A 14,171-nucleotide genomic window follows, 5' to 3' on the forward strand; every position below is an offset into this window, starting at 1 on the left:
AGCTTCAGATGTTTTGGAGACACAGCTCCCGGTGCAAAAATACCTACTCCCCATAAGTTTTCCTCCCCCAAAGCTTGCGTTTTGGGGGAGGCATTGCTTAAAGCAGGAGGAGCTTCCTAAAGCTCAAACCAGCTGGGGATTTGGCCACAGAAACCCCTTTAGGAGAAGCAGACAAGTCAGGGTCACCCAACAGATTTGCCTACCCCGCTCCAGCTTTGTCCTTGTCGCCGTGGCTGTATTTGTGGCTTGCAGCAGATCGGTCTTGCAGGGGATGTCTCACTTACGGCGAAGACTTCATTCCCAATAATTTTCAGACGTTGCTGCCCTCGTGATTTATCCCCCTTCAGTTTAGATCTCGTTTTTCCCAATTTTACCTTTGTCTCCAGGAAACCTCGTCTATTTTCGTGCAATCTCCTCTCTCTCTCTCTGGCTCCCTGTAGCCCAAATTTGTCTTCTTTTCATATTTATTTCAGTATTTGTCTTTTTCTCCCCATGCAGGCTGTATTCTCAGGATTTATCTCCTCTGTTTCCATGATCTGTCTCTGAGTCCAGTGACTTTGTTTTTCCTTCTTCAGCCTTTTCCTTGGGTAATATTGAGCAGTGGCATTTGCTGAGGGCTGAGGGATGGGGAAAGGGAGAGGAAGGGAGGGGTGGAAGGGTGGTGGTGGGGAGATACAGATGGGGAGAGCATTTTTTTGAGCCTTGGCCCTATTTTGGCACGTGATGCTCAGGGAGCAGCAGTTGGTTGGGCACAATATGGGCCAGTGTTTAATTCAAGCATCCGGGGCTCCTCTTGGTGCTACACAGATATTATACCCTGAAAAGGAACATTTTGGGTCACTTTGAAACCTCTTTAGCATCGTGTGGGATGGGAAGATGCAGCTCTTGGTACAGCACAGGCTCTTCATGCTCTGCAAAAGTCAGGCGAGAAAGGTCCCCTTGCCTCAGTTTCCCCTTTCATAGGGAAAAATAATAATGTTAATGCCCACATTTCACAGGGAATGGAAACTTTCTTCAGAAGAAGACTTCATTCAATAGTGAAAAGACAGAGAAGTTTTTCTAGAAGAACAACAACTCAATTTTCCATTAAAAAACCCAATGATAACCTTAAATTTTCAAAAATATTTGGAGTTCCTTTCCGGTTTGGGATAGCAAAAGGAAAAAAAAAAAAAATCAAACAAGGAGTTTCAACAAGTTCTGGTTGAAAAGATGAATTTTCCTCCTCTGTACATGGCCCCGGGTGATTTTCAGTGGAGACCTATCAGCTTTGGGTTGTGATCGAAAGTTTCAATAACTGACAACGAAGGAGGATGAAGCCCTGGGGGGAGAGTGTGTGTGGGGGGGAAAAGCTTCTCGGGGTTACTTGCTTCCAGCAATTTGGGTTATTTTATTAATCACGGGAGTCTGGGGAGCAGCATCCGCATGACTCCTGCTGCTTCCCACCCTCCCATGTCCAACCAGCGACGCCAAAGCCATCACTTACCCCCCGCCGTTGCCTGACTGCCGCAACGTGATGTATGGTGCAATTTCCAAAAAGGTGCTTTGTTTCCCCTCCCTGACAAGCACGCAGGGAGCTGGGAGGAAAAGTGATACAGAGTGAAAACAAAATCATCTCTGCACTTTATATGCGGACGTCTGCTCTGCCAAAAGTCTTGTGCACTGGGGAAGGGCAACGCTTCATCCCTGGGGGATTTAAAAGCCGGGCAGACGTGGTGCTTAGGGCCAGGGTTTAGTGGTGGGATGGCAGGGGTAGGGGAACGGTTGGGCTTGGGGAGCTTAAAGGGCTTTTCCAACCTCAACGATTCCATGATTCTATGATTCGTGCCCCTTGCTTCCCATCGGCATCACTCGCTTTCGATGCAATGCTGTTCAAAACTGCCCTCTGGGAACATCTCAACAGACTCCCCGTTCCCTCAGCCCCAAATACATCTTTCCACCCTGTCTTCTGGCATCTTCCAAATAGTTCTAAATATCCCTCACAGGGTAGCTAGTGTGCTCCATTTGGCGCCTGGATAAATCTGGGCTGGGTCAGAGGCAAGCTTGCATGAAGGCATCTTTTTAGCTCACCAGCACTAGTGATGAGCCTGAAACTACAAATCCCTGTACACCCCTTGCACCTCGTAGGATCCCACCCTTCCCTCACAGCGGTCCTCAACCATCCCAGCTCCCCGTCGAGGTCTCCCAATCCTTGAGGGGCTTTTTTTCAAGGCTTTCCTTTTATTTTCCTCCTTAAGCTTTGCACATTCATTAAATTAAAACCCAGCTCATCTCTATTTCCATAAAGATTGAGGTTGCGGATGGCCAATCCTATTCGTACTTCCATGGTTTTATCTTCAGGAAAGAAGTAAATCTCTTCCTGAGATGCCAATGTGCCTGTGTATTTACCCATCAGCTCAGGATTTCCAGCGTTTCTCCAGCCTGGCTGGAGCAGCTGTTTCTCCTTCCAATGGGCTGCTGACAACCAGAAATCCCCAGCAAAGGCTCTGGTTTGGGATCCGTCCCAGGAACATCTTCCAGGGACGTGATGATTTAAACTTTTAAATGAAAACTAACTAACCAAAGCCTTCCAGCGCTGCAGCATCGCTTTCCTCCAGCGGCGTGGCAACCTCACAGCACATCCCTTTCCTGGGGCTGAAGGGAACCTAAAAAAAATATAAATGTATCAGAGGCCTCCTTTATCAAAGCACTTGAAAGAAGCTGATGTGCAGACGCCGCATGTCCAATTTATTGCTGCCACAAAGCCAGGTGATAGTAATGAAATGGCAATTTGGGGAAATAACAGCGTGGCCGCTGCCTGTGCCATGGGGCTCTCTCCCCACTGTGCTTATTAGAGGGAAGGCAAAGGGGGAGGTTAGGAGAGCTGTTAATTTTGCAGAGAGCTGGCGTAGGGCTGGCAGAGGAAATAGGGAAAAAAAAAGTGGATTTCTCCAGGTCTGCGGGCGCGTGGTGGGAGGAATACATTGAGCATGATGAGACGACAGGGAGAGCGACTTCTTCCAAAGGCTGAAGAGCAGATGGAGCTTGGAGAATTGATAGGTGGCTTTCCAGGCTCCAAGGATGCTTTTTGCCTCATCCGTGATATTTTTCTGGTGGATTGCAAGGGGTTCAAAGCAACAAGGATCTCCAGCCATGGAGGCTAATGTTCTGCTCCTTGGGCGCGTCCCACCAATGAAGTGGTGGTGCTCCCAGCGCCAACGCTGCCTGTCTACGGGGGCTGCTGAGGAGTTGGTAACTATTATTCCTGCCATCCTCTCTCTGAGCCGCTCCTTTTCAAGCAGCAATTCAATTATGGCTACTGAGAGCAGTTATCATCATAATCAGTCACTAACCAACCAGCAGTGCTCACGCAGAGGTGCTCCTTTAACGGAGGAGACACAAAGACCTTGGGCAGATCTCGGGGCGCTCATCTGAGATGAGCTTCCACACACCTTTTGGCTTATCCAGCCCAGCCTCTGCTTTTTGCCCTTTAGGGAATCAGTCTCGAAAAGGGTTCAGCCCCTGGTAAAGCCCAAGCTGCCTCCAAGCATCCTCACTCACTGTCATTTATTTCTCTTCTCCTCTAGCAGAGCAGGACTGCTCTTCCAAACCTTCCCTCTGATGCACACGCGTAGGTGAGGAGAACATCTCATCCCTCTTCCTCAGTGTCTTCTTCAGGAGCAAACCCAGCTCAGACGTGGGATTTATTGGGCAGAGAGCATATGCCCTCCTTTCAATCGCATATGATCCACGAGATGTTTTTACAGATCTAATTGTCACATATGTTTGTTGTGAATCTGTAATGAGGGGCCAGAGCAGATGGCAAAGGCTGGCTGCCAGTCACGCTTCCATAATACTGTCTTTCTCTAAGGAGGAGGTGATGGGATGGGATTGGACTGGTATAGCAAGGGATGAAGACTCCACAGGTCAGTTTTTTGGGCTGAGAAACCTTTTTCTCCCTTGTGCAATGGCCCCTTACCTATGACAGGCAACCAAATTAAAAAAACCCCAAACCTGATGCTTAAAGCTGATGGGTTTTTTTGCATAACACCAACATGGAGACCTGATTTTCAGCACAAAGACCATATCCCATCCATTCCAAAATCACCCCCATCAAAGCAGCATGTGGGAGGTCCAGCACACAGCTCTGTAGCCAGCTTGGGGGGCAAGTGGGGAAAATCTGCTCCCAAAGGACATGGCTGCATCCTTGCTGCCTCCCCGAGCTAAATTTAAATTACCGTGCTACCTGAACTTTATGCGAGCGTCACGCTGGTGCGATGCTATAAATACGGCTGAGAAGACACTTCTATTATAAGTCACCAATTCCTGAGACTTGGAACTAGAACTGGGCAAATGAAAAAAGAAAAAGAGAGAGGAGAAAGAGGAGGAGAGATGGCAGAGGTCTGCAAAGATTTAGTTATCCCTGCTCGGGAGATGATCCCAGGGATGGCTCGGGAAAAATGCTGCCCCGAGGAGGAGCCTGGAGAAGGCACTTGCACGCACGAACCACAGCAAACCCAGCAGCAGAGTGGAAAGCGTATTGAGCCGCCACGTTTTGAAGTTAATTAGCACTGGGCAAATCATTAGCCACAGCGGCCCTTTTAATTAGAGCTGCAGGGCTCTGTTTCACTCTGCGTTGGCACCGTAGCGTTGTGCTCACGCCGGCGAGGTTTTCATGGGCTGCGATTCCTCCTGGGCAGCTCCTGCCATCACGTTGTTTCCGCGACCGAAAGGTTTGATAGCATCCTTATTTCTGCTTCCCGGCATGGGTTAGGATGCAGAGACCTCGCCTGTGGTCTTGCAACTAAATGCAGCTCCAGAGGCCAAATTCAGAGCATCGAACCGCTTTTACAATTAAGCTTAAGGTGGCTTTGCTTTGCTTTGACCTCATTCAGGCTCTGGCTGGGCTCTGCCCTAAGTGAAATGGCCCCTTAATTGCTCAAACAAAGGTGTGCGTAATTAATTGCCGGTTTACCAATTGCTTCTTTGAAATGCTATGGAAAAAACCCCCTCGAGCAAGGGACTTCCCTCCAGCGCTGGGGAGTCACTGCTTCGGGGTTCAGCTATTTCTTGGCTGCCCTGTACCCCTTGCATCCCTGGGTCTCCGATGCAATTCTCTTCAACCTCTCCTTCAAGACCGATCTCTCTTACCGAGCAATTACTTTTTCGGTTCCCTGGGGTGATGGCTTAGGACCGGCTTTACCGTCACTGAAGGGGGAAAAAATGGGAAAGGATGAGGCTGTTCTTGGCTCATGATGGGAATACTCTGGTGAATTTATTTTATTAAGATCTGATAAGGGAATGCTTTCTCCTGCCTCATCTCGAAGGCACCGTCTCCCTCCATCGCCTGTGACCTTGGCAGTGGTTATTGGGCCGGACAAGAAAAACCTCCCATTTTCTTGCAATGTCATCCATTACTCAGCTGAACAGGCGGGCGACAGGAGAAGATGAACGCACACACAAGAAAAGAGAAGCCTCAAAGAGAGCACAAATTAAAATGACTGAGATCAGATAACAAGGAAATACAGTTAAATTGTTTCCTTCCTTTCTCCCTCCGGTCTGGCCCGGGGGGAAATCCTTCTAATTAACCATTCTGGGCCACTTGATGCTATTTTTCTGCAGGTTTGGGGGGAGCGAGGATGGAGCTGGAGATGCTGAAACTTTTTTTCCCTCCTCTCTTCTTTTTCCCCATCCCTTCCTTGACCTCTGCGGTTATCTCCAGACTTATCAGCAGCACAAGATGGCTTTTTTCACATCAGTAAGCACCATCTGAAATATAACAATCTGAAAGAGTACGAGAAAAATAAATCAGTGCCCACAAACAATAGGCAAAACAAATATATATAAGGACCAGTGTGGATGAGTACGATTTAGTCATAAAAAAGCCCCAAACAACAAAATCTGAGAATCTTCCCAGCATTAATTGCTTATTTTTCCCTTGGGGAGAAAACGTTTCGCAACCTGAACCAAAGATGGTTTGGTTTGGCCTCTTGCTTTCTTTTTTTTTTGCTGCCTTCTCCTGTTTTAAACGAGCTTTCGTTTTAATAAATGAGATGATTGTTTTCTTTCCTTGGGGTGCTGAGCCCCCGTTGAGGCCACCTTGGGGTGCAGGATGCCCCTGGGTGCCTGGGGGACGGATCCTGCCTCCAAGAGCAGCAAAACTTCCCTCTGCCCAGCATCCGTGCAGATGGAATGAATGTTCCACTTTGGAAATGGGATAATTTGGCCAAGACCTGACCCAGCACTCGCTGAGGCATGACGTGACCTGGATCAAGCCTTTTTACCCAATTTGCCTCATTTTTAAGGATGGGAAGAGATGGAGCCGGGCTGGGATAGAGGCATGCATGGAGCCTGTGCCTGGTCTTGGTTCAGCCCTTTACCCACTGCGCAGTGTTTGAGGATGAATTTGCTGGAAGCAATCATTAAAAATAATATTAAAACAATTAAAAAAAATTATTCCTTTATTTCCGCAGGCCGGAGAGAAGTGGAGGAGGGATGCTTCGGGTAAGAGCAGCTCCTGTTCTTCACTGAGTTCAAATGGCAGGAGTTTGGTTTACTGGGGAGGACCCCAGATACCCCTGCATGTGGTTGGGAACATCAGAGCCAAAATCACTCTGTCCTCTCCCCATCCTGGCTACCGCCCTCGCCCAGCTCCCCGTCCTCCAGCCGCCTCGCTTCCCTCCTCCGTTTGAAGCTGCGTCAGGTCTGGAGTTCAGCTTAATCCAACCGCTAGATGTATTATTCATTTCTACGCTTTAATGATGTGATAAAGTTGCTGGAAATAGGGAAAGGCTCATTAAACTGCCATTTGAATATAGAGCACAACTAAATTTTAAGGGAGAGGGAACCTCTGCCAGCCCCGCACCTTCTCCCCTCCCTTCCCCGCAGCCTGGAAGGAGCCCTCAGATCGGTGTCGTTGCTGAGATGATCACAGCTGGGTGGTTGGCAGGAGGGGATGTGATGGTGGGGCATCCTCGAGCATCCACCTCGGCTCCGGTGCCTGCGGGTTGGGGTCTGGCGCGGGGGGTCTTTCTCTCCTCTCTGGTTAAAAGTGCTGAAATCAAAGGAGGACTGAAGCGTTGGAGTTTGCTTCGGCTTTTCTGCCAGAGGCAATAGCATCTATAAAAGATGATCTGGGTCCTCTCGGTCCTTTGTGTTTCCGAAAAAACCCCCTCGGAGCCTCAGTTGCACCACTGGCAAAGCTGAGCTGAGACAGGCTAGGGGTGCTAGAGGACAAGGGGGTGGCTGAGCTCAGTAGGGTACAACCAGCCCTCCATCGCCTGGCCAAAGACATGGGCAGAAAGCAGCTCCTTGATGGGCTGTGAAAGCCCACTCATGCCGTGACGGAGTCGTTAGAGGGGAGATATAAACCACAGAGGGGTTTGTTTAGGGTTTATCCAGCCCCAGTAATGGAAAACTTCCCCTTGCTCCCAGCCATCCCCCTTCTCTTCACATTTTTTTCTCTCCGCCCTGTTCTCCTGTACAGTGAAGGGATCTCGCTCGGCTCTCCTGATCAGAGGTTGGCTTTGATCTTCCCCAGAGAAGCCGGCTTGGTGGAGATGCTCAGCAGCCCTCGGAAAATAATTGCACCTCGCTGCAGACGAGGGGAGAGATGCCTGTCATCCCCGGGTTCAACACGTGGGCTGGGATGCTGAGCAGGGATGCTCACCCGCCGCCTGGCCCCCATGCCTGCCCCTGCTTAATCAGGCCCCACGGATGGGCAGGTATAATCCCCTTGTGGTGCTTAGATATCTTAGTGAAGTGTACAGGAAAAATGCATTTGCTGATAAGTCTGCAGATGCTGAAAATGCCTTTTCTCCAAAAAAAAGTCGGTGTTTCACCCAAAAAGCTGGTACCAGGTGTCCCCTGGCTGTTGGTGGCCCCCAGCAGCTGGGTGAGCAGCGTGATGGGGAGGCTCAGAGCAGCAGCAGCCTGGAGAAGTGGAGATTCAGCAACTCTGCCATCGTTTCCCCTACAAACGTCCCCGTGTCCATGGCTGATGCTTTGTTAGGGCACAGGATTATTTCGCAGGGGGTGCTTGGCCCATTTGCCTTTTGATTAACAGCTTCTGTCCTTACCCCGTTGCTGGATTTCAGGATGCAGATTGCCGTAGGAATTAAAAAAGAAATAATAAACCCCAGTGGCCTTGTGGCAGGAGAATGAATCCTCGAAGGCCATGAATCCCAAAGCTTTAACAGCCCCGTGGTGGTGACGGTTGAGTGGTAAAACCCAGCATTGCCGTGGGCTTGGACTCTGGCAAGAGGTGGAACAGCCACCGCACCCCCAGTTCAGTTCTTGTGGTGCTTCATCACCCCCAGTTTGCATGCTGGGCTTCTTCACTCTGGTTTGGGATTTGGAGACCCACCAAGCTGCCACACCTCCCTTTTCTTAAACCTAACTTAGCCCTGCGGGAAGAAATTTCGTTGAGAGTCCTGCTGCGCTGACCATCGCCAGTTAATTGCACGCTGCCTCCTTAAATTTCCCTTGGCTTGTTTCTATTGGAGACGGGATTTGTCTCTGGTTAAGTCTGTCATTGCATTTCAATTCTCATCTCTGCACACACTGGGGTTTGTGTAGCAGTTTACATTTATTTTATTTTTTTTTTTCCCCTCTTTTTTTTTTTTTTTCCCCAAGTGCTTTGAGATAAAAGTGTCATGGAAATATGGTGTCATTGTTATGATAATGAGGCGACTATTTGTGATGTGCCAGCACCCTTCTCGCTGGTATTGAACCACTTGGGAACATCTCGACATCCCCCAGGTGGCATTTTGCTTCCACAAAGCCAACAACTTATGCTAATATATATACATAGCAAGTGCTGTGTGTCTGTGCGTGCGTGCGTGCGCGTGTGTGGATACATATATCATGTGGGCGTGATTGGAAAGCAAATTCTATAAATAAATCCCATTATCTTATTACACTGTAATTTTCTATCATTATCTGCAGTGTGGATCAGATGCATCTGCGGGCTGCGATGAGAGCGAGGGGCTGAGAAGTGGCAAACTTCGTCGTCGAGCAGAGGGCTCCGAGGGTGGAGGAGTTAGGCAGGGCTTGGGAATATCTGCAGCCCTCCTCTGCCTTGCAAATCAATGTAAGTCCCAGCCACCGAAGCACAGCACCCCCAAATCTGGTGCAATAAACCCCAATATTCTCCCTTGGCTGATCCCCACCAAGCCTGGACCGGCCGCTGCGGCACTGGAGCAGGATGCGTTGCTTATGCTGGTCATAAGTTTTAATGGTTAATCGTTCATGCAGATGAGGGAAAAAAAAAATAAAAGCAAAAAATAAAAAGCCAGTGCCTAATTTTTAATTTGAATGGATTTGGCTTCTGCTTCCAGCTTTCGCTTCGCATCGTGCCTTTGGCTGATGGATTAAAGAGGTTTTGCCATGCCCGGTGTTTTCTCCCCGAGAAGGTGCTTGCGTGCTGTAATCAAGTCACTCTCATTCTTCTTCTTGATAAGATAAAGAGGTGAAGCTCTTTAAGTCTCCCACTGTAAGGCATTTTCCCTGCCCCTCGGGTTATTTCTGGGCCTTTCTTTGCACTCCTGTCTATTTTTCAGCATCCTTTCTTTTTACCAGGTGCCTCCCTTGGGACTGTTGGGAGCCGCGCGGTATTGCCACCAAAACCTGCCGCGCTAAACCCACCACAAGATCCTTTCCATGCAGCCCTGGGTGCTGAGATTGAAAATCCGTCCTTGTTCTGACCCCCAAAACCCCGATTTTTCCAAGCAATCTGGCTCAGCGCTGCCTATGAACCCCAAAGAGGTTTGGGCCTCTGACTTGGAGTCAACACCCAGCAGAAAGATCAAAAAAACCTGCGCCAGGAAGGCTCAGCCTTTTTAAAAAAACTCATTTAAAAACCAGCAACAGGCTTTGGGATTTTGATTTAAAACATTTTTGAATAATCTTATTAGCCAGGAGAGGAAACAGGACTCCTGAAATGACAGATTTATAGTTTTTCCCTCCTTAACTCCAGGTCTGCAGCAGATTAAACACACCAGATAGACTCACAGAATCACAGAATCATAGAATTATTTAGGGTGGAATAGACCTTTAAGATCACCAAGCCCAACCGTTACCCTAACCCTGCCATCCCACCACTAAACCAGATGAGGTGGATCTTTTTCATGTTGTGAATACGGTATTTTACAGGGGTCTATGGGAGGTGGGTTTCTGCCCCTTGCTTATCTGGGGCCTGGGATGAGTACAAGAGCCATTTCCCAACTTACTCCGCACTGGGCTGATGCTTTGACCGATAACCTGTGAAAAGGTTGGACTTGATGATCTTAAAGGTCTTTTCCAACCAAAGCGATTCTATGAAAAGAGAAAATGGCTTCTCCTATAACCAGAGAGATGCTGAGATCCCGGGTCTTGGAGTGCAGAGCCTGGGATCCTCACCTTGGGTGTCACTTGGATCATTATTCCATCGACTTAATAATATTTTGGAGATGTAGCCAGGTGGGAAATTTGCACTGGAGATTTCTTTGGCTGCCTTTTGGTATTAAATTAGTGAAACTGTGTTGGACTTTCCCCACAAGATGAACTTTCGAGGATGAGAGATGAAACAGCTTGATGGCATTAGAAATATTTTGTATTCGGAAGATCAAGGTTTTGTTCCGCGACTCCTGAAAATGAACATTGGAACAGGAGCAAATGCTTTGCCTTGAATGGCTGAAGTTCAGTCCCAGGTCAATGGCTACATTTTCTCTCCATGAAGTGATCATTAATTTCAAGCTTACGGTTTATTGCTGGAGAAGACTACAAAAAAAAAAAGAAAAAGGGAATGTGCCATCCATTGGGCTGGGGCATGTGCTGGTTCCTCGTATGGTTAAGCAGCTTGCTCCGGGCAAGCTGAAAGTCTGAACATCCACTTTCTGAGGTCTAGAAAAGCTATTCCAGGTCAACCTAAAAGATTTTTTTATGACTCCCACGTTTATTGCATTTGGACTCTGATGATGGAAGTACCTGGTTTTACAGGTGAAGGGATACAAAAAAAATAGCCTCAATAAAACTGTTTAAAGTGCTCTTAAATATGCTTAAAATACTTCCCTGCTGCTGCACGTGTGGCTGGAAAGCTTGTTCGTGGCTTCGGCAGGGTTTTGAGCCGGCTCAGGTTTTGCTTGAAGGGTGTAAACCCATCTGCCTCTCGTTTGCCTGACGTCCACGATTCCTAGCTGGCAAACCCAACCGTTTTTAACACTGAATAACACATGATATAAGAGAGAGAGAGGCGGGCAGAGTACGGGAATTACGCTGCCTGCCGGCCTCGCCAAGACGGCCTCAGAAATGAAGGTGAAAACACCATTTCCGAGCTTTCTTGAGCAAGTTCAAGGTGCATCAGACAGAGACAGAGCTGAAGTGTCTCTCAGTGCATCGTCTCCCCCATGGTACATTTTTTTCCCCTAAAAGCTGGATGGGGTGGGAGGTGAATGATGGCTCTGCGCTACTCAACCCTCTGGGTTTGCCAACCCATATGAATTTGGTGGTGGCAGCCCAAATGCCTGGATAAGGCACTAAAACCTTTTCCTTGTTCATTTTCCCGTGTTCCTCGCAAGCAGCCGTGGGTCTGCAGAGCCCTAAGGAGGCACCACCATCAAGAAGCAGCAAATCAGACTTGTTTGAGGTGAAGGCTCCCCAAAAACCAGGAATAAATCCAACAAAACGTCGATGGTGACCTGACAAATGGCCACAAAACCGGCAACTCCTCTCTTCCCAGCGCTGCTGGTGGGGTGATGAGTGGCAATGATGCTCCTTAGCATCCATCACCTTGCCCTGTCCCTTCATGTTGCCAACAACTTTGTACCGTGCCCAATAGAAAAGGTTTCCGAATTTGGCAGGGCCCTGAGCTGTTATGGGAATGTGCATCATAAATTAAAATATCTGGGGGTTTTTTTGCCCTCTGGAAAAAAAAAAAAATCAAGATAACAACCATCTATCCCAAACCACCAGTCCCCCCAACATCTCCGAGGGAAAGAAGCCGAGGAGCGGCAATGTCTTGTAACGTGGGATATGATGCTGTATTGGGCGTTGGCTGCGAATTTTGGCAACAGACCCAAACTCCTCTTGATTCCCCTCGATCCCCGCTCATCGCTCGCCACCCGGGAATTTCCTCTGGTGAAGCTAAAAGGGGGGAAAAGCCATAAACCCAACCTGCATCGTGGAATATTTGTTGTTTCTGTTGTGGAGCTGCAAAAGATGCGGTGTCAGAAGATCCTACAAACTGCAAGTTGTTACCTGGGCGTATTGATTTAAAGTACCTGTCGGTCTTGATTTTTAAAAGTGTGGTTGATTGCTGGCAGGTTTATAGGATTATGGGTTTAATTGGATGCCTGTGTTTTACTGGGTATAAGTGAAATTTATGGCTATGCTACCTGTGGTGAGAAAAGCATCCCTCTGGCATCCTCCTCTCCTTGGGCGAGCGGAGGGAGAGGCAACCGGTGGGTGGCATGGAGGGCTTGGGGCGGGAAAATAGAGGGGGGGGAAGGGAAAATCCATCTTAAAATGGCTACCAGGGAGTTAAAATGATATTATTAAGATTGCAGAGCCGGGCAATCCAAAATTAAGAGTTGCAGGAATTGAGACTACCTGTGAGTTAAAGACAAGGCGGTTGTTAATTGCCTGATTGCATATTATTTTCGGAAGGGCTGATCTGCATATGCCAAATTTGCATAATGCAAATGCTGTGGTTGGTTTTGTGAGGATCGTGACGGGACCCAAAAGGGGTGAACTGTTGGGGTTGGATGTGGCTGTGCTGTGCCCTCCCAGGGGGCCCTCTGAGGGTCTTTCCACCGCGTAGCTGGGTGGTAGCAAAGCCAATTAGTGCCAGGAACTGATTAAACCAAAGGAAGCACCGAACAAAATCGGTGAGCAATGGAAAGGGTTGGTAACAAATCTCATTGTCCTTGCAGGGCATATCCTTGCCTTCAAATTCAGCCTCACTCCATCAACTCTTCTATGCTTTTCTGGCTTGGAACAAATTCTGCCAGGTCTCCTCCGGGATCCCAGGAAAAATCTGCCTTTCCGTCCCTGCTGGGCCGTGTCGGCTCTTTGCAGCAGTTTCTGCCATGCCGCAGCTTTTCTCACCCCAAACCATTCCAGCTCCATCCTCTGCAGGGCACCTGAGATGGGATTTTTCCAAAATAGGTGGCCAGAGCCCCCCCTGTTTAGGGCTTGCTCTGCATCGCTGGGCAGCCAGACCCCAGCCTTGAGCTAAAATGAGGATATTTCCATTGCAATCCCCCAAGATGCTTGTTCCCGGTGCCAGAGCAGACCCACCAAGCCGACAGCATCATTTTCCAAGCTCTTAGCGACCAGACAAATCTTCAAAGAGCCACTGAGCGAGACATATCTCCCCCGTTCACAGCCCGGCCCCCCCTCCGGCACAGCGCTGACATCTCCCGCCTTTCATCCCGCATGAAGAACATCTCTGTTCCCAAAACGCTCCGGGGGTTCCTCTTTTCTTCCACCCTCCCTCACCCGTTTCATCTCTTTTTATAATGTTTAATTTCTTATTGCCTCCCCTCACCCCCCCCACGCCTTGCCTAGGTCCCCCCGTGCTGCTGAGTCCTTCCCCAAAAAGACTTTGCCGACCTCCGAGGGGTTGCTCTCCCTCTTCTATCACCTGAGTTTCCCAATCACTCATGTCAGGATTTCTCGCCTTACCAGGATCTTTAATGAACGCAGCCAATAAAGACAAACCAGTCTCTCCTGAGAGGACACAAACTGCAGATTTTTTCATTGCTTGTTTTGTTTTTTTCTGAAGAAGTCACCAGAACCGAGCAAGAGGTTTTCCTTCCATGGGAGCAGCCCTGAAAATCCCCGTTCATCCACATCCTCCTGCATCACCTCCGTGTTGGGTATCCCCATCCCCTCTGGCATTAGCACAGAGAATCATAGAATCATCAAATGTTTTGGGTGGGAAGGGACCCCCAGAGGTCACCCAGCCCAACCCCCCTGCAGGAGCAGGGACACCTTGAACCACAGCAGGTTGCTCACAGCCCCGGCCAACCTGGCCTGGAATGTTCCCAGGGATGGGGCCAGGGTTTCACCACCCTCACTGGAAAGAATTTCTTCCTTAGATCCAGTCTAAACCTCCCCTGCTTCAGTTTAAAGCCATCCCCCCTTTGCCTGTCCCAGCTGGCCCTGCTAAAAAGCTTGTCCCCCCCTTTCCTCTGGGCCCCCTTGAAGCCCTGACC

The sequence above is a fragment of the Egretta garzetta genome, unplaced genomic scaffold, assembly GCF_000687185.1.
Source record: "Egretta garzetta isolate BGI_Z169 unplaced genomic scaffold, ASM68718v1 scaffold207, whole genome shotgun sequence".
NCBI lineage: Eukaryota > Metazoa > Chordata > Aves > Pelecaniformes > Ardeidae > Egretta > Egretta garzetta.